Here is a 26,931-nt window from a genome sequence, read left to right on the forward strand (position 1 = left end):
CATTCCCAAATAATTGCAAAGCCAGAGGCATGAAACACACCATCCTGGAGCTCTACCAGTGAGTGGGTCAAGGGGGACAAAAATGGAGAAAGTCGACCCCCAAGGAAACATAGGATGTGTTCCTAAAAACAAAAACAAACAAACAAAACCCACAGGCACACACAAACAGAAGATGGACATCGGGAGGCAAAACAGCCAGTGCTGATCACGGGATCAGACAGGTCTCATTCCCGTCCTGTCTGTGGCTTCTCGGTGACGTTGGGCAAAGTATTTCACAGCTCTGAGCCTCAGCTACAGCGCACTGACCACTAAAATGTGGATGATGGCAGAGCCTACGTAACTGGGTCACTGGCAAGGTTGACCGGTTTAAGGAAGGTCGCGTGCCTGGCATGCGGTCAGTACTGAGTAAATGCGGCCCTTTTCTTCCTTACTGAGGAAATTATTTCTTACCCTAGTTTATGCTGATTAATATGTGTCCACAATAAGCAATCGAATGAAGAACTCAGTGATGAAATTCATAATTCATTAATTGTGTGCTTTCAAGGAGCTTATTAACTCGCTAATTCTCCACAGAGTTATTCCCCCCAACCCTCCTCTCTCGATCTCTTGCCTTTTTCTGGGATTTATAAAACAAAAATGTACAAGGACACACTGGCCTGTCCTTGTACTCTCCAATGCCACGTTCAATTTTCTTAAACCAGCCTCATAAAAGCCCTCCTTATCATCCTTTATCCTTTGACAGCATCTATCAAGGTTACTCGGTGGAAACCTTAAAAGCAGTTGCCTTAACCTTTGGAGCAGACCACTCAGCCTGGAGTTTAACTGGTCCATCAGGTCACCTAGGAAGCTACTGTTTAAGGTGGACATTCATTGTGAAGGCGCCTTCATGTGACTAAGACGAGTGTATAGTGAGAGGACTCTTCTGGGCAGACACCCACTGATCACAGAGACATATTAAAAAAATTGTGTGTGGAATAAACCCATGCACATAGGAACTTCAACACTGACACAGTACTTTTTTACTTACCCCCGTGTGTCTGCATGGGAAAAGATGTATTTTCATAATCTTTTAATTCCATTTTGCCATGAACTTTTTGAATCCCCCTGAACTGTGTGTGTGTACATAGGGTCGCTTTGAGCTGAAACCAACCCAATGGTAACCAACAGCAGTGGATTCTTTGTGAAACCAAGCTCGCAGTCATGGGTCACGGAGACCCTATAGAGCCCGATTAGAACGGCCCCTGTGGGTTCCCAAGGCTGTCAATCTTGACAGGAAGCAAAAGCCTCATCCTGCTCTCATGGAGCAGCTGGTGGTTTTGAACTGCTGACCTTGCGGTTACAACCAAATGCATACCCATGATGCCATCAGGGTTTGCCCACTCTCACAAGTCAGTCACTCTCTCACAGATATATATATATATATATGCACAGATATACACAAATTCATATGTAGCACATATAGATGTATATAGATAACCATATGTATATATCATTATTAAGTGCAGTTGAATCCATCTCAACCCATAGCGACCCCATGCACAACAGAATGAAACACTGCCCAGTCCTGTGTCATTCTCACAAGGCTTGCGTCAGCTATGTTTGGGCAGCTATTGTGCCAACCATCTTGATGAGAGCGTCTTCCTCATTTTTTTCCCCTGACTCGACATTACCAAGCATGACGTTCTTCTCCAGGGATGGGGCTTTCCTGATCACGTGTCCAAAGAGCAAGTCTGTGTAACTCCACCTCCTCATCCTCACTTCAAAGGCGTCGTCTGGCTGGACTTCTTCCAAGACAGGTTCAATCTTCTAGCAGTCTGTGTGTCTTAGCTTCCTGGTTCTGGCAAAACAGAAATATCACATATGGATCCTATTAGCGAACAGAACTGGCTTCTCTCACCATTTAGGAGGCTGAAAGCCTAAATCCGGGGCACCAACTCTGAGGAAATATTCTGGGGGAAGGCTCTTGTCTCCTTTGGGCCCCTGGGCGATTGGTGCCCCTTAGCAATCTCCATGTGCCTTGGCTTCAATCTTCCTCTGAGTCAAGGAGGTTCACAGTGCAGGGACCAGGGACCCAAAGGACACACTCCAGCCTGTCTCCCTTGTGGCACTGAGATCCTCAGATCTCTACTTAGATGTTTGATCTCTATTATCGCTCAAAAGAGATGGACTCAAGATGCTACCCACATGTTCTGTTTCAAACCACGTTCTCCCCGTTCATATCTGAGTTTTAATATTCCTGCCAAGGGGCACATAGAACTCACAAACAGGACTCGTGATTATAGGGTTCTTATTAAGGAATTCAACAGGTTCTACTGCAAGTGAGAAACACTCAGGCTAAGTTGTTCTTCGGCACCTGTTCTTTTAGAAATGCCCAAAGAGCGTACTACGTTGCTGTAAGCCTTAACCTGAAGGCATTCAGCTCAAGCCCCACGGGGCAGCAAACCCAGCTCCCTGAATTCAGTGTCCGGAGGCACACCACTCCACTAAGCCTCTGTCTGAAGGCACTCAGCGCCACTTCTGTGGGTCAGCAAGTCCATCCCCCCATTAAGTGCCCAAAGTCGCCCCTCTCCACAAGCCGACTTCTACCTCGAGGCAGTCAGCTTTTGAAGCCCACCACTCTGTTTCACGCTCTGGTGGTTATTACATAATCCCGAAAATCATAGCCCAACCAAGTGGATGAATATTGGGGAGGAGTATGATTCAGCCCATAACACCCTGGCACACTTAATATTCTTCGCCAATACCATCATTCAAAGAGATTAATTCTTCAATCGTCTTCTTTATTTAGTGTGCAGTTTCCACACGTATCTGAGGGGACTGTGAATTCCCTGGCAGGGTACAAACCCAACCCAACCCATGGCCATCGATTCAAGTCCAACTCACAGTGACCCGATGTCAGGTTTCCTGGGCTGTGAATGTTTCCACGGACAGGGAGCCGCATCTCTCCCACAGAGTGCCCGAAGGTTTGGAATGCCCGACCTTGTCGTTTACACTCCATTGATGACCCCACATTTAATTATTGTTAACTGTGAACAATCACTGATGGTGAAATCAGAAGCTAAGAGCGTGTTCGACCATCATTTAGTCTACAAAAAAAATGCACCGTCTATTCCAAGTCCAGCAAGGATTAAATTCAAGAAAATGCTAATTAACACCCAGGCAAAATTAAGTTCTAGTCGTCCCTGCCTCAAAAATCATCCTGAAAGAGCCTTCCTACGGCAGATGGAAAGACGAGGTCATCTCCCTTGTTTGAAGCCCTGTTATTAGTTGTGTCCTCTCCCTGTCTTCTCTGGGTCCTAACCTTCCTGTGAGGCCAAGAATATCTTTCTGAAAACAATATCATTCCAAACTCTGAAAGCTAGAAAATATTTTAATTATTCGTTCAGGCCTGGGTGAGAAAAGAAAAAGAAAACTAAGTAAAAGCATTTGGATGAGAATAACAGATTCAAAATGCAAATTATCAAAAACTACTCATCTGTAGTTACATCAGCAGCCAAACTCCTCCCGATAGGGAGTGTAGTGTTCCCATCTGGAGTGGCAGTAGGTTTACCTATTTGTATATTCCTTTCCAGTGTACCAGTGCCAGGGCACACAAAGGCTGCAGCACCCAATGCAAGTGGCTGCATTTATTGTCTGCTTTGAAGGTTCAAATGGTACGTTGGATGTGAGCAACCAACATTGCTTCAGGGTTGGTACTTTTGTAAATAAAGAATGTGATGAAGTGGATGGATGTTTGCACGTCTCTAATTATTACAACCCTTGAAAGTAGCAGCACTTTGTTACATGAAGTGGGAAAGATAGTTCTCTGACTGATTCCACCATGAGTCTTAAAGCCTGTCTTTTCTTGAGTCTCCTGGTGTCCCTTGCTGAATATATATATAATATATTATATATATACATATATATATATATTACTCCTTTTATTGGGGGCTCATACCAACTCTTATCATAATCCATACATACTTCCATTGTGTCCAGCATATTTATATATTTGTTGCTATCATCATTTTCAAAACATTTTCTTTCTACTTGAGCCCTTGGTATCAGCTCTTCATTTTTCCCCTCCCATTCTAACCCTCCTTCCCTCATGAATCCTTGATGATTTACAAATTATTATTATTTCATGTTTTACACTGTTTTCCTTCACCCACTTTTCTTTTTCTGTCTCCCTGGGAGGTGGTTATTTGTAGATCATTGTGATTGGTTCCCCCTTTCTTCCCCCTCCTTTCCCTTACCCTCCTGGTATCTACTTTCAATATTGGTCCTGAGGGCTTTATCTGTCCTGGATTCCCAGCTCTTATCTGTACCCATGTACATGCTCTAGTCAAGCCAGATTTGTAAGGTAGAACTGGGGTCACGATAGTGGGGGGTTTGGGGAAGGAGTATTAAAGAGCTAGAGGAAAGTTGTATGTTTCAAAGGTGCTATACTGCACCCTGACTGGGTGGTCTCCTCCCTGCGACCCTTCTGTAAGGGGATATTCAATTGCCTACAGATGGGCTTTGGGTCTCCATTCGGCACTCCCCCTCATTTGCAATGATATGATTTTTTGTTCTTTGAGGTGTGATACCTGATCCCTTTGACACCTCATGATCACACAGGCTGGTGTGCTTCATCCATGTGGGCTTTGTTGCTTACAAACTAGATGGCCGTCTGTTTACCTTCAAGCCTTTAAGACCCCAGGCAGTAAATTTTTTTATAGCCAGGCACCAGCAGCTTTCTTCACTACATTGGTTTATGTGCACCCACTTTGTCTTCTTGCTGAATATATTTTGTCACCACCACCACCACCATCACCACCACCACCTCTACTCTATATCCATCCCATACCCTAAAAACATATTTTTTTAAACCTCTGGCTGTCAAGTCTACTGCAACTCATAGCAGCCTCCTGTGTGTCAGGATAGAACTGTGCTCCATAGGATTTCCAGAGGATTATTTGCAGGAAGTAGCTTGTCCCACTTTTCTTATAAGTTACATCTGACTGTACCAAAACCTCAACCTTTCAACTAGCAGCCCAGAGTGTTAACCATTTTCACCCACCCAGGTACTCCATCTCAGCATATCCTTCACAATTTTTAGAATGTTGACTCATCTGAAGGACATAAAGAGCCAAGCTGGAAAGTGATCTAATGATATTTACTTTCTCCGTAATCCAACAAAAGGGTGGTCCCCATGCTAACTTTGTCCACAATCCAGAGAGGAGCCCTGGTGGCAGAGGCTAGTGTGGCTCAAACGAAAGTCCAGGTTGCTCAGTCACCAGCTGCTCCACAGAGAAAGGTGTGGCTGTCTGCCTCTGGGACGATGACAGTCTTGGAAACCTTTCAGGGCAGCTCCACTCTGTCATGGGGTTGCTGTGAGTCGTAACCAACTCCATGGCAGTGGAGTGATCTTAATAGAACACAAGTTTCACAGCCTCAGCTTCAAACAGTCTAACAGTTTGTCTTACGACAGCAGTACAACAATCTATTTGCCTAGGTTGCGCATTCATGCTGCACGTTTATGAGTGATGCAATATGGAGTGATGACATAGTTGGTAGGTGAAGAACAGTGTGGTTAAGTGCCCACGCGTTGGTTCTTTAGAACCAACTTAGAACGACCCGATGTGCAAGAGAACCAAGCACTATCCAGTCCTATGTCATCCTCAAAATAATTGCGAAGTTTGAGTTCATTGTTGCAGCCGCTGCCAATCTGTTGCATAGAGGCGCTTCCTCTTGTTTTCTAATTTTTTACTTGATCAAGCATGATCGAATTCTCTTAATAGTCCACCAAAGTTAAGGGCATTCCTTGCTTCTCTTGGTTTGCTATGTGTTATTTCACCGTTATCATCACCATGATCATCATAATGAAATAAGTTCTATTTTTAAAAATGCTTTTTCAAGATCTAGTGAGAGCATCAGTTTCTCCTTCATTAATATTCTAAATTAGATAAACAAGTTTGTAATGTTAAATCAACTTTTAATTACCTTGTGTGCATTTATTAAAGCGTTGTTGGATTTAGTTTCATAATAATTTGTTTGGTAATCTAATTCAGCCTCACTTTTTTGGCAAGATCACTTCAAGTGAGGCCAAATATGATCAAGCCTCTCTGTGAAAATGCCACCAGCCTGTTGTCATCAAATCATTTCAAACGCATAGTGACCCTGCAGGCTAGAGCAGAAGTGCTCTATCGGTTTCCAACACTGAACCTCTTGATAGACGCAGACTGACTTCTCTCGTCGAGTCCTAGTGAATTTGCATGGCTGACCCTTTGGTTAGCAGCTAAGTGCTTTCACTTCTGTGTCACCATGGCATCTCTCTCCCTAGTAGCTGTCAGTAATCCTTACAGATGCTTCTGTCCCTGCTGTCTTCCTTTTTACCTTGGATGTACCTGTGTTCATTCCATTCTTTTTATTACCCAGAAATTATTAGATTTAGAACCCATCCCACTCAAGTATGACCGCATTGATGCAGCAAAGAAAACCCTATTCTCAAACAGGATCATCTTTATAAGTATAGGGCCCAAGATTTCCATACATATTGCAGAGAAGGGCACAATTCAGTTCATAACACTGCCCCCCTCCGGGAACCTCATCCTCAAGTACTTGGTCCCCAATATAACTGGCCTAATCAGACCATTGGAGGCATGCATGCAAATCCCGCGAGGCAGCCTGCGATGCCTTCGAAGTCAGGTGGCTTCAATTTGCCTTCCAGCTGAGTTGCTTTCTGTGTGCCAAAGTAATCCCCGAAGCTGCTGCTGATAAAAATGCATATATGTGTGTGCATCTCAATTGCCTTCGCCCTTCAACGCGGTGGTGAAAAAACAGGAGGGGGAGGGGGGGAGAAAGGGTTGATGATGTAGAGGCAAGCACAAGGCTCTGGAGAAACAACTGGAATGGGTTTGGGATTTTTATTTGGACCAACTAGACCCGTGGGAGTCAAGGAAAAGAGAAGCCCTCTGCATATGGCATCGTGCCCATTGGCACGGCAGGAAGCCTTCCAGAAGCCCCTGGTAGTGTTGGTTTCGAGCGCCTCCAGACAAACACTTGGCGCTCTGCCTTCAAGTGGAGCGTGCAGGTGGAGAGGCCGAAACCTGGCCCCTCACTGTCCGCTCAGCCTCCGGCATGTTGCCTGCCATCTGGGTCTCAGCTTCATCCTTCATCAGATGAAGGTTGTCCTCAGACCAACTTCCCGGGAATAAGACGAGGCATAAATGAGATGAATTTGTGATGCATTTGCAGAAAGAGCCGGCATATATCTTTACACATGCTGCTTAGTCACACACATCCACAAAGGCCTGCTTTCATACCACCTATTTAGACATCGACAGTGAACTAGGTTTCTTTATGTGGCCTTTTGACTTGTTTCTTTAGAAAAACAGCCTGGGAAATGTTGCCCTCGTTGTCTGCTCCAGAAGATGGATTACTCGTGTCCAGGTTAATTGGCATGTCCTGGCTACGATAGAAAGAGAGTGTGATCACCTTGTAGCCATTGGGCAGTTTGCCGTGCAAATAGGGAAGATACTTTGTGGTCTGCCGAGGGGACTGTCCAAGTAGGGGTTCGACTGGGAGGGCTGTGCCTTGAACTTTAGAAAGGGTTTAACTCACGGAGGCTTTGAGGGGCACGAAGAAGGAACAGAGAGAAAGCGAGGAGCTTCCTAAAAAAGCTGTAACATGTTTTAAGGGAGATAGCAGCGTGGAAGACGCTGAAAGGCCTGGAAGAGGTCCAGGGGCACAGCAAGCGGTGGCAGGTGTAGAAGGGGTCTTCGGGCAGAGCGGTGGCAGGTGTAGAAGGGGTCTTCGGGCAGAGCGGTGGCAGGTGTAGAAGGGGTCTTCGGGCAGAGCGGTGGCAGGTGTAGAAGGGGTCTTCGGGCAGAGCGGTGGCAGGTGTAGAAGGGGTCTTCGGGCAGAAACATGCTGCTAAGAATGCAATGAAGAGAGCTGATTACACGGCTGTGACTGGCTTAGTGGGCAATGGAGAGGCCAATGGCATGGAGGCCCATGACAGGGAGGCCTGCATGGCTGAGAAAGGGCTTATCGTGTGTGTGTGTGTGTGTGTGTGTGTGTGTGTGTGTGTGTCTTGGGGAGTGGGGCAGGCATGGGCTGCCAGGAGACCTTCATGGCTAAGAGTGGAGAGGAGGGAAGGTGCATGACCAAGAGGAGACCTGCCCAGTCCTAAGCAGTTGTGCATAGCCCAGAAGAGAAGGGTCCACTTGCTTGCTCAGCTGAGAGGTGCTAGGAAAGAAGAGGGGCGTGCTCTCCACTTCAGAGACTTCTAGATTTTCCCAGCATGCTTCCTGGTCCTGAGCGGTAGCCAGCCGATCCCCAGTAAACAGTTTCATTGTGCACATGGTTTGAGATTCTGTGTGGCCATTGCAACGAATCATCACGCCCAGCAGAGAAGCCGAGAGTGTGTCTCCTTAGAGGACACAGCTTTGTGCTGACCCTGGTTCTCGTTCCTTGGGAATGTGCGTGAGTTCGGATGTGACTGGAAAGTAAAAGCCAAACCAAGCCCACTGCCGTCAAGTCCATTCTGACTCCTATCGACCCTACAGGGAGGGGTAGACTGACTCATTCCCTGAGGCTGTCACTCTTTGTGGGGCAGAGAGCCTCACCATTCTCCCATGGATTGGCTGGTGGGTTAGAACTACTAACGTTGTAGTTAGCCATCCAATGCATAACCAATTACACCACGAAGGTCCTTGATGTTGCTAGAACATGCTGCTACACGAAAGTGGGCTATTATCGTTAGGAAGATATTCTGGTGGCTCAGCTGCTGCCCACAGGGTCAGCAGTTTGAACCCAGCCAGTGGCTCTGCAGGAGAAAAGACCCGATCTCTTGCTCAGATAAAGATTACAGTCTAGGACACTCTGTGAGACAGTCCCACTTTGCACAGAGGCTCATTCTACATCAGTCAACTCAATGGACACAACCCAATCATCATCGTCAATGATCAAGGTTAGAAGTTCAAATTCACCCAGAGGCTCCACAGGGTAAAAAAAAAAAAACAAAAAAAAAAAACAAAGCCTGGTGATCTACTTTCTTAAAGATCGCAGCCAAGAAAGCCCCATGCGGCAGTTGTGTTCTTTCGCATGGGGTAGCTGTGAGTTAGAAGATCAACGTGATGGCAGATAGCAACAAACACATCATCAACGTTGGAATGAGCAGTCGTCATTGTCAGTTCAGACCCACAGCCACCTTATGTACGACAGCACACAGCACTGCCAAGTACCACACCATCCTCACAATTGTTCACACACTTGACTTCCAGTGTTGCAGCCACTTTGTCCATCCATCCCGTTGAGCACCTTTCTCCTTGTCACTGCCCCTCTACTTGACCAAGCATGATGTCTTTCTCCAGAGACTGATCATGATCACGCCTGACTACATGCCCAAAGTATGTGAACCAAAGTATAGACACTGTGGGTGATGCAAATGGTCATTTCCCTATGCTACTGAAAGATTGAAGGTTCAAGTCAACCCAGAGGCACCTTAGTAGAAAGATTTGGCAATCTACTTAAAAATATTAGCCATGGAGACCTCAGTGGAGCACAGCACGGTGACATACACGGGATCCTCGTGAGTCAGAATCAATTAGGTGGATGATCATTTCACCAAAGAAATAGCTGCATGTGACTCCCCTTCTAGATGTGTGAGTTTCTTGACTCCAGTAAGGAGGAAGGGGCTGTTTGGCATTCTCCAATACCCTACTGAAGCACTCTGGCTCAGGCCTTCTGTGGTCCTCCCACATCTGTGTTACTGCTGATGTGAGACCTGTCTTCATCACAGGAGGCAAGCTTCTCTGCCCAGCCCAGCGCCCAGGCCACTGCCCTACACAAAGCAGACCCTCCTGAAAGGTTATGGAATGAATGGATGTGACATTCACTTAATCCCCAAACAGCCCCAGGATTTGTTCATACTCAGAGCTATTGTCTTCAGGTTGTGGTATCTCCTGTAGCAACGCTGGGTCCTTAGTCTAGCCCCAGACCCTTAATTACTCAACTAAAAAAAATAAGTCTACCCAATGGATTTCAGAACCCCATCATGAATTTCTGAATGAGAATCTCCTGCCATCCTTTTTTTTTTTTTTTTAAACAAATCCCAAGTCTGCTGTGCCTGGCATGACTCGGCAGGGGTGGGACTATCGTGTCCCCACATCACATAGCAGGGCCCTGTGGGCCATGATAGACAGAGCTCCCACCCCTCACCCCACTCTGTGCCTCTTAAACAATTCTCACCCTCCCGACTACATCCATTTTCTGGGAGCTGTACAGAGCCCGGGCAGGGCTGCATCTGAGGACTTGACAGCCACCATAGACGAGTGGGTTTGGATTATGGGACTTTCCTTTCACGTAGCTGTCCCCCACCCCCACTAAACCAGAAGCAGCCGAGCATCTCTAAACACTGGGGCAGATGAAGGAGTGGCAAAATGGCCCCATGTTGCTCAACAGAATCCAAGTCGGCAGCCCTGGCATCCGGCAGGAGCCCTGAGCCCAGGGAGCATGGCTGAGTGGTGGTCTGAGACATGTTTGGAGGATGTCATGAAAGGAAAGGGCCTGTTGTGGGGAGGTCCCACCGTGACACACATAGTAAGATTGAGGGTCATAGGGGCAGACACACCGGAGCGCCCATCCAAGCTCCCTGCAAAGCCCACTTTCTCATCCCTAAGTTCTAGATCCTGGTTTCTAGAAGCATGCAAAGGGAACATCTAGCCCAGGCATAGAACATTCTAGAAACCTGACAGCCACACCCACCCCTTCCTCCTTCTCTTTCTGCTATTTCCATACTACCAGGGTGCCCTGGTCGGATAGAGTTTACGAATTGGACTGCTAACTACAAGGTCAGCAGTTTGAAACTACCAGCTGCTTCTTAAGAGCAATCCAGGGCTTTCTACTTCCGTCAACAGTCGCAAGTTCTGAAACCCCCGGGGCAGCTCTGCTCTGTTCTATAGGGCTGCTCCCGGGCATGACCTCAGAGGCGATGAGCTTGTTGGGGGAGGGCCAGGACTAAAGGCGTGTTCTTGCAGTTCTGAGTTCTTTGGATTTGAGCAGCATTTACTAAGGGTCTTCATGGCATAGTCGTTACTCATTTGAAACCACCAGCCAAGGGAGAAAGATGGGCCTTTCTATCCCTTTAAGAATGACAGTCTCTGAAACCCACAGAGGCAGTTCGACCCTGCCCTATAGGGGACTGTGATTTGGCCCAGCCTCGATGGCAGTGAATTTGGTTTGGGTTTTCTCAAAACAAAATATAGGGTTCAGAACAAGGGGTCAAAGGAAGAACAGCAGAGACCCTGGGCCCTGTCGTCTTGTTGTTTACAAGAGCCCTAGGGGTTCCCATGGAAGGCCACTGGGGACCAGTCCCATGTGCCGAGTTCCAGCTAGGGTGACCCACTGTTTCAATTTGCCCAGGACTGAGGAAGATTTCTGGAGCACAGACTTCCAATGCTAAAATCAGGCCACCCTCTGTCTTAGCATCTTATTTCTGCTATAACAGAAAGACCCCAAGTGGGTGACCTGAATGCTCAGAAATTTAAGAGGCTAGAAGGTCAAATCCAGGGCAGTGGCTCTGGGGGAAGGCACTCTCTCTGTCGGCTCTGGCTGGACATCCTGTGTCTGTGAAACTTCTGTCCCTGGGCTCCTGGGTGATCTGCGGTGGTGTGCAGCCTCTCCATTTCTGCCTCACTCTCAGTGTCCAGTCTGCTCTTTCATGTCTCAGAGATCATTGGTTTAAAACACACGCCACACGGATAAAGGCCCAAGATGGTTCTATACCCCAGTGGGATTGCATCCACTGGTAGATGGGTTTAGAATTCACAACTTATTTTTTGGTAGGGATCCAAGTCAATCCCTGCTACTCAAATTCCAATATAATAGCCCCCCACCCTGCATGCACACGATCTAAATTGTTCACTGCAACCAGCTTATAAGTAGCTCCTCTTCTGTCACTTCTACATAGTAAGTTTCCAAGGAAGAGGTGGTGGAAGAAAAAGTATTTCCATTACCTGAAAAAAGACGCTTGCCACCCACAGCTGCATGATTTATTCTATGAGCCATTTCTTCTGCCAACATTTTGTTCACTCCGCGAGCCAGATGCGATGCAGTCTCTGGACAGACACTTATTTCCAAGCAGTCACAGAATGGGGTGAGCTGTGTGTGCTTGGAATTCCCACTGAGGGAAAAGCTCACAGCATTCCAAGCTGGAACGTTGCCTCTGAACAGCAAACACCACCTGAAAGAAGCGACCTAGGAGGAGGAGGACCCCTTGCCTTACCTGTGCACTGGAACGATTCATCAGCCTCATTCCTGAGAACACGGAAGCCACAGTCTATTCCTTTGTGGCCAAGTGTATTCAAGTCTCTTGCTCAGAGAGAGTACTACCGAATGTCTCTGCGATTCTGGGGATTTGAACCAATGAGCCTCATTAAAGGGTGCTTTAATTCCTTCCCCAGGCATTGAGGGCCCTTTGAACAAAGACACGGAGGTCTTGGGGCTCTGAGCATCCTTACCTGCTTGGCGATGTTCTTAACAAGGAAACAGAAGCTCAACATGTCGTACTTACAGCTCCTGGGACTCATTTTACCACATAAGTCAGGACTATGTTACCCCATCCCCTCCCCCAAAGCTTTCCACCTGGTTTCTTTTCTGCCTCCTCCAGGAGCCAAGCCCCCTTCACAGTTGGTGCAGTTTCCTTGACACTGGCAACTGCCTAGGGATGCCAAGTGCCCTTTAGGGAGGAATTCAGCCAGGAAGATAATAGATGCTAATGTCAGAAGTGGAGCCTTAGGGGGGAAGAAACAGGCCAGAATCACCTTGCAAGAAGCGGAGTGCTGTCTCTGTGATTTCCCCCTGGAATTCCGATCTGCCCTTGTTGGGGAACGAGGTCAGACAAATGAGTTTATTCATTCTCCAGGGTGGCTAGCAGACTGGAAAGATTCACAGAGCAGAGAGGGTTTGGGGGAGCAAATCAGAATTAGCGGTATTACCCAGGACTGGGCACTTCCAAGGGTTTTTTCTCCCCTTTCCTTCCCCCCCCCCCTTTCTTCCAGGGAATATTAATTGGGCTGCAGCTTTTTTCAGACAAAAACGATTCCCCAAAGTCAGACTCTGTCCTTCTGGACCAGCACAGACTCTATCAAGGCATTTTGTCAAGTCCCCAGATTTTAAATTATTTTTTGAGACTGAACTCCTGCTTGTCACAGCAGAAGCATGTTCTTAATTCTAAGAGGAAAGGACCCATTTTTTAGAACATTGCTTCTAAAGAAGACGTTGACAGTAAGGCAAACGACTGAGGGAGAACAATTCTAGCCAAGTGAAAATGAGCCAAGGCTCTAAATGGAAAGTTCTCCAAGGAAGATAGACAAGTGACCAGCACCCAGGAAAGTAAGCGAAATAGCAGTAGCCACTGGAGAAATGCAAATCAAAACCACAATGAGTGATCACTTCATACTCACTAAACCAAAACCAGACAGACTGGTCCTGTTGAGTACATGTTGATTCCTAGTGACCCTATAGGGCAGACTAGAACTTCCCCCTTTAAGATCCAGAGGCTGTAAGTTGTGGCTGTCATCTGACAGACAAAGAACATTAGCAAGGCTGTGGACAAACAAGAATGTCATACATGGATTGATGGTACAAAGGCAAACTGGTGCAACCAGTCTGGAAAACAGTTGGGGAGTTCCACCAAAGGTTCACTCTTGAATTGCCATGATGTTCAAAGAGAACAAGGGAATACTGGGTCGTTTCAACTCAAGAAGGGTGTGCATCCGGGCTGTATCCTTCACATATTTATCCACATATGTATCCTGATCAAATAACCTGAGAAACTGGACAATATGAAGAAGAATGTGGCATCAGGGTTGGAGAAAGACTTGTTAACCTGTCGTATGCAGATGACACAACCTTGCTTCCTGAAAGTAAAGAGGACTCAAACCCTTTGCTGATAAAAACCAAAGACTACAGCCACATGGATTAAACCTCAACATAAAAAATACAAAATTCATCACTTCTAGGAAAATATACAGCATCATGATAAACAGAGAAGGAACTGAAATTGTTGAGGATTTCATTTTATGTGGGTTCTCGCTCAGTTTTCATGGAAGCAGCAGTCAAGAAATCAAGCGATGTGTGCATTGGGCAAATCTGCTGCCACCGACTTCTTTCTAGTGTCGTCAGGGTGCAGGGTGGCAATGATCAAACATACAACTGGTCTCTACTTCTTAAATGCTTCCTCTCCGCACTATCATGATCCCAATTCTACCTTACAAATCTGGCTAGACCAGAGGATGTACACTGGTACAGACAGGAACTGGAAACACAGCGAATCTAGGACAGATGATCCCTTCAGGACCAGTGGTGAGAGTGGCAATACCAGGAGGGTGGAGGGAGGATGGGGTAGAACGGGGCAACTGATTATAAGGATCTACATATAACCTCCTCCCTGGGAGGTGGACAACAGGAAAGTGGGTGAAGGGAGACGTTGGGCAGTGTGAGATATGATAAAATAATAATAGTTTATAAATTATCAAGGGTTCGTGAGGGAGGGGAGAGAGGGAGAACATGAGGAGCTGATATCAAGGGCTCAAGTAGAGAGCAAATGTTTTGAGAATGATGAGGGCAACAAATGTACATATGTGCTTGACACAATGGATGGATATATGGATTGTGATAAGAGTTGTACGAGCCCCCAGTAAAATATTTTTTTTTTAAAAAATCAAAGATGTCATTGAAGACGATGGCACACCTGCCCCAGCCACGGTCAATGTTGACCATGTCATATGCCTGGAAAAGCGGACACTGCATACGGAAAACTGGAGAAGACACGGTGCCTTAGAATGACATGGTTGGTAAAGAACATAGAGGATAGTGTGGGTTTAATCTCTCTATAGCTCATCTTTCTGACCCGTAAAGTGCTGACCTTACAGAAAGTCACTTATCTTCTTAGCTTCTCAATTCGATGGCTTTCCATACCCCCTCTACGGCCCTGTGTGCTTGCTAAAAGCGGGAGGAGAAACGGCCACACACAGGGCCTGCTACATCGATCCTTTGCAGTGCCCAGTGCAAAATGGACACCCAGAGTCGCTGGTTAAACGGTTAGTGGCCACAGGGCAACATCAAACCAAGGATGGAGCCCTCCTGACCATGGAGCAGTCCAACTACAGGGCTTGCTTGTCCAGGGTTCACAGATGCGGAGAGTTTCACACTCTGGTGAATTAATGATACAAAGGGTGGTGGGGAATGAGTTGTAGGACTGTTACCTATTTTCCTGGCAGATGACTGCTCATGCAGCACTCTCTGCCGTTTCTAATTCTTCTCTCACTCCACATTCTCTATACTTAGCGCTTCATTCGCCATTGAAGGCTCGGGTCATCATGGGACATCATCTTGACTAATGAGAATTGAGCAGAAGCCTCCCGGTGGTGGTGATTGAGGGCAACATTTCCGTTTCCCGATCCAAAAAGGAATGGAACATCCTGGCCTCAAGTTCTCTTCATTTCCCCCTTAACCTGCTACCGACCCTTTCTTTAAGCACAGCCGTTGTCCTCGGTGCTAATGCAGCCCTCGAGAAATCCTAGGCTAGCCGGCTGAATTGCTGAGAGATGTGGGTTGGGAAGACAGAAGAGACTGGCCTCTTGGGCGATTGAGCTAATGGCAGCAAACGCTTAACACGGGACTGTATGTTGAGAGGCGCAGAAGCCCAGGATATTTAAGCCACGGTGGGGTTTTCGGTTACTAATGTGCACGTATGGCAAAGGGTGGCCGCAGTGCCCTAAGGGGCACTTTGGAGGAAAGGCTTTTCAATTGTCATGGAGTGTGGGTAACTTCATGATCAAGAGTTTGAGTAGGTATTTAGGTGGATCCGGTCCAAAGAGCTGCAGTTCTGCTTCTACAGTGAGAACCAGCCAAGACTGAAAGTGTCAGTGAGCATGAGTTAGCCTGGGACTTCAGACATACCAACTGATGAGCTAGTATCTGGGTCTTTAAACGTTTGCCATTGGCATAACGCTGGGTCTCTACCTGTCCGAGTAAAAGCAAGAAGGACATGTAAGCCTCCAGGGGTGAAGCAGGTCTCTAGGGTGAATTGCCTGCAGGTCTCTAGGGTGAATTGCCTGTAGGTCTCTAGGGTGAATTGCCTGTAGGTCTCTAGGGTGAATTGCCTGCAGGTCTCTAGGGTGAATTGCCTGCAGGTCTCTAGGGTGAATTGCCTGCAGGTCTCTAGGGTGAATTGCCTGCAGGTCTCTAGGGTAAATTGGCTGCAGGTCTCTAGGGTGAATTGCCTGCATGCCCACGAGAGCAGACAGCTAGCTGCAGTCTAGCTGCCACGGCCAAACATTCTGATCAGAGCCACGGAAGACGGGTCCTGATAGCATGGGAGGGACAGGTGAACCGCAAGTTCTTCAAGAAACAAAACTAAAACAGACTCACTGGACCAGTGGCGATGGAAGGACTCGCCAAGATGCTTGTTTCGAGACCCTCTTCAAACGGTTGATGGAAAGTCGCTGCAGAGGTTACCTGTGGACCAACGAACAGATTGTCTCACACCATAGCTTCTTTATAAAACACGACCTCCGTAAGACCAAATGCCCAGCGCTGGCCTCCCATCTCAGGAGCAACAGAACACAGCGAGCAGTGCGTGTGCAGTAGTCTCAGGGGATGAGTTCCAGCACCCCAAAGGCAGCAAAATCTGTTGATGCTCAAACCCCCTTTCTACAATGGACTACGGTTGCCATGGAGCCTATGTACATCTCCTCTTGTACTTCCTCCCCCTGCCTTTGGTAACAGGCATTTCATTGGTTCCCTTGTGTGCTTTAAATCATGCCTCTAAAAACAAAAACAAACTGCCATTGAGTGGATTCCGACGCACACTGACCCTGCAGGGTAGGGCGGAAATGCCCCTGTGGGTTTCTGAGTCTGTAACTCTTTATAGGTGCAGAAAGAATGCCCCATCTTTATCCCTAAATCATCTCTGGATGACTCACAATGCCCATGCTCTGTGAGTAGCACCCCAACTGCCCTCGCAGCCTCTGAGGGGTTGCTTTGACCACTTCATTGCTCCCCCATCACCCCCCCCCCACCACCACTACCGAATATGTTTTCTTTGCCAGTGGCTTAATGCATGGATGCGGATCCCATGGATCTGGAGGATGCGGATCCCATGGATCTGGAGGATGCGGATCCCATGGATCTGGAGGATGCGGATCCCATGGATCTGGAGGATGCGGATCCCATGGATCTGGAGGATGCGGATCCCATGGATCTGGAGGATGCGATCCCATGGATCTGGAGGATGTGATCCCATGGATCTGGAGGATGCGGATCCCATGGATCTGGAGGGCAGGAGGGGAGGGTTGGAGGTGACGTCACATCCTGACCTTCCTTTCATCTCTCCAGTTGTTTTGCATTCTAGCAGGAGTGAGGAAGGCTAGGAGGAGGAGGGGCTACACAAGGAAGATGTGGTCCTCGGAGATGGCAGATGGAGCTGGCAGGGAATGATCAATGCCCAGTGAGTAAAGGCAGGTGCAGAGCTGCCGCTCAGCCTCCCTGTGGGCAGCCTATGCCCCCGAAGCCTCCAGCCCAGCCAGCTCAGCCTTGCCTGCCCTGCAAGCAGGGTGCTGAGGCCCGGCAGGCGACCTTGTGATAAATGAGAGCCTGCCTCCCCACCAATAGTCTTCCCTTGGCATGCCTGTGCATGGAGGCATCATTGCTCACGTCAGCCGTGGGCTCAGCTGATGGATGAGGTGGGGAACTGTGGCCTCCGCCACACACCTGTTCCCTTCGGTACCCTGTGGCTGGCACCTCAGCCTTTGTCTTTGCTCCTGTGAATGGGAAAGTTTCTGAGGGGCTGTGCGCAACTTCACCCAGGTCGGAGGAACATCACTGGGGTAGGCTGTTAAATATCATTTTTTTAAAAATCACTAGCATGTCAACTCCAAGCCTTGTGTCAGAGTACCTGTACTCCACAAGATCTTCAGGGGATGGTTTGGGGGACTTTCCCAGTCTTTCTTTTGAGGAGCCCTGGGTGTGCTCTTTGGTAAGTGTTGAACTCTGAACTTCAAGGCCGGCAGTTCAACTCACCAGGAGGCTCTGAAGGAGAGAGATAAGACAGTCTGCTCTTGTAATAATTTATAGTCTCAGACACACTGTGTAGGATCATTGAGTAGTAATTAACTCACTGCAGAGGTGATAGGCAGCTAGCTCACTGCCAGTGAGGCGATTCTGACTGATAGGGACCCCGTAAGACATAGTGGAACTGCCCCTGTGGATGGTTTTTTTGCCGAAATCTTTATGGGAGTAGAAAGTCTCATATTTCTCTCATTTTAGGTGAGCATTATTGTCCCATTACTGTCACTATTGCTATCTTTACTGTTTTGTGGGTCAACTGTTCAGGTAAGTGCCAAGACACTGGATTTGTTTCCTCACTGGCTATCGGGGACCCGGTGCCCCTAAGATCATTTTAGGTCTGTTGCAGAGAGACATAACTATGCAGTGAGTGAACAATTAAGCTTGTGCACCAACCTGTCCACATTTGAACTACACAGCCACACTCCTTGTGAAGCCCAGAGCAAGTGATTTACCCTGGCAAGCCTCTGTACATATCTCATAGACTTGGTGTGACTGAGAGCTGGGTTAGGACCAAGACTAACCTAATGCCTAGATCGTGGTCAACTCTTGAAAACTGTGCCTTTGACCATTGTTAGTGGCCATCGACTCTGATCCCTCACCTGGCCAGACATCCGAAAACATGCCTTTTGAACAAGGCGGGCTGAGATTTTGCATCTCCTTATTAGAAGATGACTTCTGTCATATTGTTCACAGAGAACAGCCTGGCTGGTGAGTGGCTCTCCACGCTGTGTGGGGATTATTGGAAGCCAAAAGCCTGGGCGCTTTAGGCATTCATCAGTTAGGAAGGCACCTGGCTCTGAGAAACAGAAAAGCTGACATCTGGGGCTCAAATGGAAAGCTTTCCTTTTCTCTCCTAACAAGAAGTTAGAAGGTGGACGGTTCCCAGTTTGGTTCCTGGGCTCCTTTATGGCAGAGCCAATGCCCTTGACATTCCCTGACTTGCTCCAGATCGTTGCTGTGGTAAAAGTGGAAGGGTTGCGATGCCAGGCACCATGTTTATTTCCACTTAAGACCTGGAGAAAGAGTGGCAGACGCAGGCTGTCCCTCTTAGAAGCAAGTGAATTATCACATCAAGGGTTACCATTGGTGTCCCCCTGTCCAGAGGAAAGATGAGTGATTGAAATTATAGACACACGGGAACCATGAGTCCAATGGGCCTTGTGAGCATCCGTCTCCATGATCCTGAGACCAGAAGAATTAGATGAGGCCTGGAAACTAATGAGGAGCCTTGGTGGCATAGTGATTATGCATTGGGCTGCTAACAGCAAGATCAGCAGTTCAAAACCACCAACCACTTCAAGAGATAATGGGTTTTCTACTCCCTTAAAGAGTCTCAGAAACTCAGAGAGGCAGTTCTACTCAGTCCTATCTGCTCACGATGAGTTGGAATTGATTGAGGGCAGCTAGTTCAGTGTTTGGGTTTTGTAACCACTACCTACTGCTCTGAAAGGGCACGTGTTAGACAGTCCTGGACAGAGTGGGAGACAAATGTGGGACAGAACTTAAAGTCATAAGAAGACCTGGCGTACTGGTCAGATAGGGTCTGGTAGACCCACCCAGACTATGTCCCTTTAATCACCCTTTAGGTCTGGGGCTGAACTCCCTCCCACGGCTTCATTTGCCACCAAGTAATAGACAGGTGGGTCACCAGGGGAAGAATAACACTAGTGAGGCACACACATCTTTGAATAAGCAACCACAGGGGGGGAGGGGGTGGCATTTGACCAGGAGCTACATGCAAAGGGCTCCGAGAGGAAGAGGAATGGAAACAGGGAACACAGGGAGGAGACAGGAGGAGTGGGGTTGCGTTGAGGGAACTACAGCAACTGAGAGGAAGCACAGCATGGCCGAGTTATTAACTGTACAGCTGGGGGTCTGCTCAGCAACCCATCACACGATTCACAGTAAAGTTTTGAGAAAACGAAGAGAAAGCAATCCCGTATTTCTATTGGCGCCTCATTGGCCAGAGCTGTTTCCCACGGCCGTGCTCAGGCTCTCCGTGAGACTTACCACACTCCCCTGTCCCTCGACACTAGCTTCAGCTCCCTAACCCTTCTCCCATTTTCATTAGAAGGCAAGACGTATGTTTGCTCAACTTTATGTTCAGAAGGTACATCTTGCCCAAATGGAAGACGACCTCTTATGAGAAACAGATTAGTGAAGGACACTTGAGGTTGGCAAGATGAGAGTGCCTAAGTGGTCCACACCTTTGGCTGCTACACAAAAGGGCTGAAGGTTCAAGTCCACTCAGAGGTGCCTCAGAAGAAAGCCCTGATGATTGAGTTTTTAAAAGCAACCACACAAACCCCTCTGGATCACAGTTCTGCCCTCTCATCCTGGGTGTCACCAGGAGTTAGACTGACAGTCACAGTTCTACTCTGACACCAGGAGTCCGTCTTGACTCAATTTGACAGCAGGTTGCTATGGTGAGGTGCCACCGCACTGGCTCCGGAATCGTAGCAGCCGCTGAACAACAATGAAACGTCAGAATGCCCTGCCCCGTCCTCGGAACCATGGTTAGGTTTGAGACCATTGCTGCAGCCACTGTGTTAATCCATCCGGTTGGGGCTCTTCCTCCTTCTGTCCCTTGATCCTCTACTCGACCACGCACGATGTCCGTTCCTTGGCACGGCTCCCACCTGATAACGTGCCCAAAGAATGTGAAGTGAACCCCCACTATCCTTGCTTCTAAGGACTGTACTGTCTGTCCTTCCTCCAAGACAGATTGATTTGATCTTCTGATCAAATACCCTCTATGGTGCTTTGAAGCTTCTTGACCAAAGCCGTGATTAAAATGCCACAGCTCTTCTGTGGTCTTCCAAATGCATTGTCCAGCTTCCCCATGTGTGTCAGTGTGGGGACTTTAGAGAAACAAATCCACAGAACTCATGTTTAAGAGAGAGTTTTATATAAAGGGTAAGTGCGCATCAAGAAAACATCCCAACCCAGTGCTCCCCAAGCCCACAAGTCCAACATTAGCCCATATGTCTGACACCAATCCACAAAGTCCTCCTCCATCTCACAAAACAGACACAATGATGCCGACTGCAGGAGAAAAGCCGAGTCAGTGAATGTGTAAGCATCTCAGCGCTGACATGGGTCTCCACACAGCTGCTCCAGCACCCAGGACTGCATTGGGGTAGGGCCATGTGGCTTCTCCTAAGGAATGTCTCCCAGGAAATGAGCCTTGCCAGCTGAAGCAGGGGACTGGCTAAAGCAGCTGCACCCTGGTTCGTCCATCAGAAAGCAAGAGATCTGAGAACTAGAAAGACGAGGTTTACCAGACCATTTATCTCTCCTCCCTTCAATTAACCCCACATGTATTTGTTGACCAGGTTGGGACAATAAGCTTTAACTATCTCAGCATGCATATGAGACAATTGAAAATACCATGATTTGGGTCAAGCTCACTTTAATCCTCAAAGCAACCTTTTGGCTTTTTAGCACTTTAAAGAGGTTTTATGCAGCAGAGTTGCCCAGCGCACTATATTGTTTGATTTCTGGACTGCTGCGCTCAGGAACGTTGATTGTGGATCAAGTAAATGAAATGTTTGACAATTTTAATCTTTTATCCATTTACCATTATATTAGCTATTGGTCCAGTGTGATCTTTTTTTCTTTCTTTCTTTACATTGAGTTGTAATCAATACAGGAAGTTGTAGTCTTTAATCTTCACAAGGAAGTGCTTCAAGTCCTCACTTTCAGCAAGCAAGGCTGTGTCATCTGCATATCTCAGGTTGTTCATGAGCCTTCCTGAAAGCCTGATGCCAATTTATTCACATAGTTAGCATCTCGGTATATGGATCGAGTAAGTGGCTGACTCACAGCATCGTTGTTGTTGTTGTTAGGTGCCGTTGAGTCAGTTTTGACCCATAGTGACCCCATGCACAACAGAAGGAAATGCTGCCTGGTCCTGCGTCATGCTCACAATTGTTCCTGTGCTTCATCCCGTTGTTGCTGCCACTGTGTCAGTTCATCTCTGTGAGGGCCTTCCTCTTCCTCCCTTTTGCTGCCCCTCTCCCAAGCATGATGTCCTTCTCCAGGGACTGGTCTCTCCTGACAACACGTCCAAAGTAAGACAGAGTATTGTCCTCCTTGCCTCTAAAGAGCACTCTGGCTGTCCTTCTACCAAGACAGATTTGTTTGTCCTTTTAGCCTAAGAAGAGATGCAGGTGACTGGTAGAAATGAACTCATTGCTGCTAGATTCTGTTGAGTTGTTTTTAGTCCGTGGCCACCATGCAGGACAGAGGAGAACTGCCGCCTTAATTTTCCACAAGATGATCACCAGGTCTTTCTCCCATGGAGCCCCTGGGTGGGTTTGAACCACCAGCCTTTCAGTTAGTAGCCAGCTGCTTAACCATTGCACCGCCAGTGCTTCGTAGAAATCCGTTTTAACAGATGACGTTAGCTCTGTCTTCAAGAGAGCTGTTTTCAATTTATTTCCCCATGAATTACCCCCAAATCAAGCCGCATGTCACACGGCCTGGGCCACTCATTGAATCACCTTCGCTGTCTCCCTTTTTGTCGTCTCTGCCGATGAAACCCCAAGACGGATTGCATATCCAACCTCATCAGACGAAGCTGCAGCGGGAAGGCATTCCTTTGATTTGTGCTTCAGGAATGCAGTTCCTTTTCTTTATGAGTTTATCTTTATGCATTATATCTCTCCCCTCCCCCCACATAAGCATATGGCTTTAATATTCTTTTGATATATTTCTCGGTATGTTCTCCATTTCTCTTATTTTTCATTTAATTACTCTGTGGATTATTTTCCGTTTGCACAATAACATCTTTTAAAGGACAGGAAGTATGTCTAACCACCCAGCCTGCCCTTACGTCTGTGCGTGTCTCCACACACACAGTGCAGTGTGTGTCTGCTCTTCTGCTTGTTTCTGTGTGTGCCTCCAAAGCTTCGGCGAGATTGAACAGAGGGGACCAAGGTCAAGTTCCCTCTTGCTTTGTGAAGTGTACACAGTAGTTCTCAAGTAGAGGAGGAGACATATCAAATGTAATTTGTCACTAATAGTCGTATCTCCATGTAATTTATTTCCCTTTTAAATAAACTGGTGCTAATTCGGGAGACCTGGTGATGTAGCAGTTCCTCATTGGCTGCTCCCTGCCAGGCCAGCAGTTCAAAATGACCAGCACTCCATGAAGAAAGAGGGGCCTTTCTACTGCTGTAAAGAGTTGGCGTCTCAGAAACTCACAGGGCCGTTCTCCCCTGTCGCTGTGAGCAGCGTGTTGGTAGTGAGTGGCTTCCCGTTTTGTATGCGAACTTCAGATGTCCCCTGCTCTTAGGTCACTGGCACTTCTGTCGGCTCTCTCCCGTGGAGTAGGAGTAATGTTCTGGCCAGGGAGCAAGGCCTAAGCAAAAGTGAAAAACCTGAACTGCCATCCATTGAGTGGATTCCAACTCATTGCAAAGCTATATAGTCTTTCTGAGGGTGTAAATCTTTACTGGAGCCAACAGACTCATCTTTCTCCTATGGAGCAGTTTGAACTGCTGACCTTGTGGTTGGCTGTCCAGCGCTATGCATGTTCCATGGCCTCCCATCAGCGAGAGTGTGTGTTTCTCACGCCCAGTCTTTATGTCAGCTGACCTTTGGCTGGGCTCAGCTGGACTTGGCTCCAGGTGGCCGGTTGTGTGAGTCTGGGTGGACTAGAGAAACAAATGCATGGACACACATGTGTATATAAGAAAGAGGTTTCTATACACGAGCACTTTGTACATTAAGGAAACATCCCAACCCAGTCCAGTCCAAGGCCATGAGTCTGACATTAGCCCATATGTCCGATACCAATCTATAAAGTCCTCTTCAGACTCACGAAACACATGCAATGAAGCCAAATGCAGGATGATCACGAGCCAGTGGGTAGAAAGTCTTTGGGTCCAGTGGCGTTGTGAGCATCTCAGTGCTGGCAGGGTCTCTCTGCGGCTTCTCCAGCTTCAGAGGTCTGGTTGTGTCCATGTGGCTTGTCTGGCTCAGGGCACTAAGGTAGTTCCATGTGTCTCGTCAGCTGTAATGTCTCCCAGGGTGTGGCAGAGAGGGGAGTGTCTCCTTTCTCCAAGGAGGAAGTACCAGATTTCCCAGAATTCTCAGGAGAAGGCCATGCCTACACAGACGCCTCATTGGCTATGACCTGATTGACAGACTAGCCTCCACCCCTTCACTCTTAACCCTCTAAAATGGACAATTACATAACTACCACCCCGGTCATAATCAGATCGGCACCGTCAGCACCACACCCCCTCGTCCTAGCACAGTGTTCGCCTCATGGATTCCAAGAGGACAACCAACAGCCTAAAAACACCTCAAGGTGTGGTTCACATAGAATTTGCTGATGTCTGCTAACCAAAATCAGTCACATGGCCAAGTCTCATGTCAGTAGGGTGAGAAGGGTACAGAGAGAGGAGGGTGGATGTCCCCTGTACAATACTGAATCCATCAGAAGGATGGGCAGATTTTGCTTCATTTCACTGAGAAAATAATGTGTCCCTTACAAATTGCAGGTTTGTGGAAAGCCTGCCTTCGGGCACTGTCAGCAACCCCTCTGCAGCGTGAGCTCACTTCATGGCTCCTAGCACACTCGAGGGGTTCTCACACTATTTTGAACTGTTCTGTCATACCATTATACACTTAATAAATAAGTAGATAGATAATATGTATATACATAAATATATCACGTCCATTGATTTGAATCAAATTCATGGCAACCTTAGATGGCAGAGTGGAACTATCATCATGGATTTCCAAGGCTGTACACTTGTTGGGGAGCAGAAAGCCTCATCTTTCTCCTGTGGAGCAGTTGGTGTGTTTGAAGCACAAACGTGTGGTTAGCAGCCAACACGCAAGTCGTGAGCGATGCTGCCAGATGACAATCTGGCGTCATCATAGCTACCTTGATCGGTGCTGGGAAACCAAGCACATGTGCGGACTGCTTTATTGTTCTATCCGCTCTGGAAGTCAAACTGCAGGATCTCTGAGGCATGCCTGTGTTCTCAAATGAGCCAACCCCATTGCCCTGGAGTCAATTGGACGCACTGGGACTATGAACAGGGTAGAACTGTCCCATCGCATTTCTGAAGGAACTCTGGTGGCTTACGCATTAAGCATAAGGTCAGTGGTTCAAAGCTCTCCCCACAAGCTCCATCAGACAAAGAGAAGGCTGCCTGTCTCCATGAAGATTTACAGTCTCAGAAACACTTAAGGAACAGTTCTACTCTGTCTGAGAGGGTCACTGTGGGATCGAGCCGATTCAATGACTCTAGGTTTAGTGGTTTATTTGTGTTTTGTTTTGTTTTGTTTTGTTTTTGGTGATAGGGTTTCCACAGAGAGCTCATTTGGTTCAAGCCATCCAGGTTGTTTTTTTTGGTTTTTTTCCAGTTAGAAGCCGAGCTTTAACCACTGCCCCACCAGACCCCCTCTCCTGAGTATGAGAAGGAAACAGTGTGCTATGATAAAAATAGCAGTGGTGGGGGGAGAGGCTGCTTCAAGGAAGAGGGCAGAGTTGGGAGAAGGAGGGAGAGTTGGAGAGACCTGAAGGTACGTGAAGAAGGCATGCTTGGCAGGGGGACTCAGAGAGCAGAGATCTGAGGCAGGAAGGGGCTGGGCACGTTGCTTGGAATGTCATAATACAGAGGAGGGGTTCAGGGGGAGGAGGGGGGCAGCATCTTACAGGGTGCTTCAGGGTTCTAATCCAAGTTCACTAGGCAGCCCCTGGGAGATTTTACGGATGAGTACCTTGATCTGCAATGTCCTTTAAGAGCATCCATGTCGCTGTGCTGAGGACGATGGATCAGACAGGTGCAGAAGAGTGTCTAGTTGGGAGACACTGTGTACCTGAAAGGTAATGGCATTGCCTAAAGTGGCAGCTGGGCCCCTGGAGAAGCCCAGGTTGGCCATCTGTGCAGGAGCATTTCTTAAGGAAAAATACTCTTCTTGGGAAACTAAGAAGAATGTCTTCCCCACACAGTTCCCCCCACCCCCTCCCCACCCACCCCAGCACTTCATAAAATCCCGAATGCATTCCTGGGGTGTGTGCCATGTGTGAACTCCATCTGTTACACCACTGAGAGGAGAAGAGATAAAGATTCCTGAAGTGAGCTGGCTGTGCGAGTACACATCCTGCTGGAGAGCGACCCTGAACTCTGTACACGTGTAACTCTCCAAGCCCCGGGAAAGAAACCATCATCTTGTCAACCTCACACTCAGCCTTGAGGAGGATTGATCAAATCCACCCGTTGGGGCAACGAAGCCATAAGGAAGAGAAACCAGGAAACCTCTTGGAGAGTGCTATGCATTACACTGTGCTCCCACCCCCCCTCCCCTCCCCATCCCACCCTGACCACCACAGAAATGTGTTGGGGTGCTTTCCCCTAGACTAGTGAATGTGACCCTTTGGGAAAGTAGGTTTCTCCTTGTTACGTGAGTTATTTCATAACCAAATAGGATGGGTCCTAAATCTAGTGACTTGTGAGTTATAAGAGAAGATACAGGCACTGAGACTCAGATGCTTGGGCATGACTGAAGACATGGGAGGGTTGCCTACAAGCAAGGGAACTGCAGGCAACCAAAGGAGTCCCTGGGGCTACTGAGAAGAAGGAAGCCAGGCGACTGAGACTCTGGTTTGTCCTGCTAGCCTCCAGAACAGTGAGAAAATACATTTCTGTGCTTTCCAGCCAGTCACTGGTGGTATCTGTGTTACAGCAGCACTAGGAAAGGGAGACAGAAGAAGAGCTGCAACCCACAGGCCAGTGAGCCCGCATCCCCACCCCCATCACCAAAGTCCACTGGCCCCTTGCCAAGTTGGAGGCAGTATTCTGCCCAGAA

The sequence above is a fragment of the Tenrec ecaudatus genome, chromosome 1 (assembly GCF_050624435.1).
Source record: "Tenrec ecaudatus isolate mTenEca1 chromosome 1, mTenEca1.hap1, whole genome shotgun sequence".
Taxonomy (NCBI): Eukaryota; Metazoa; Chordata; class Mammalia; order Afrosoricida; family Tenrecidae; genus Tenrec; species Tenrec ecaudatus.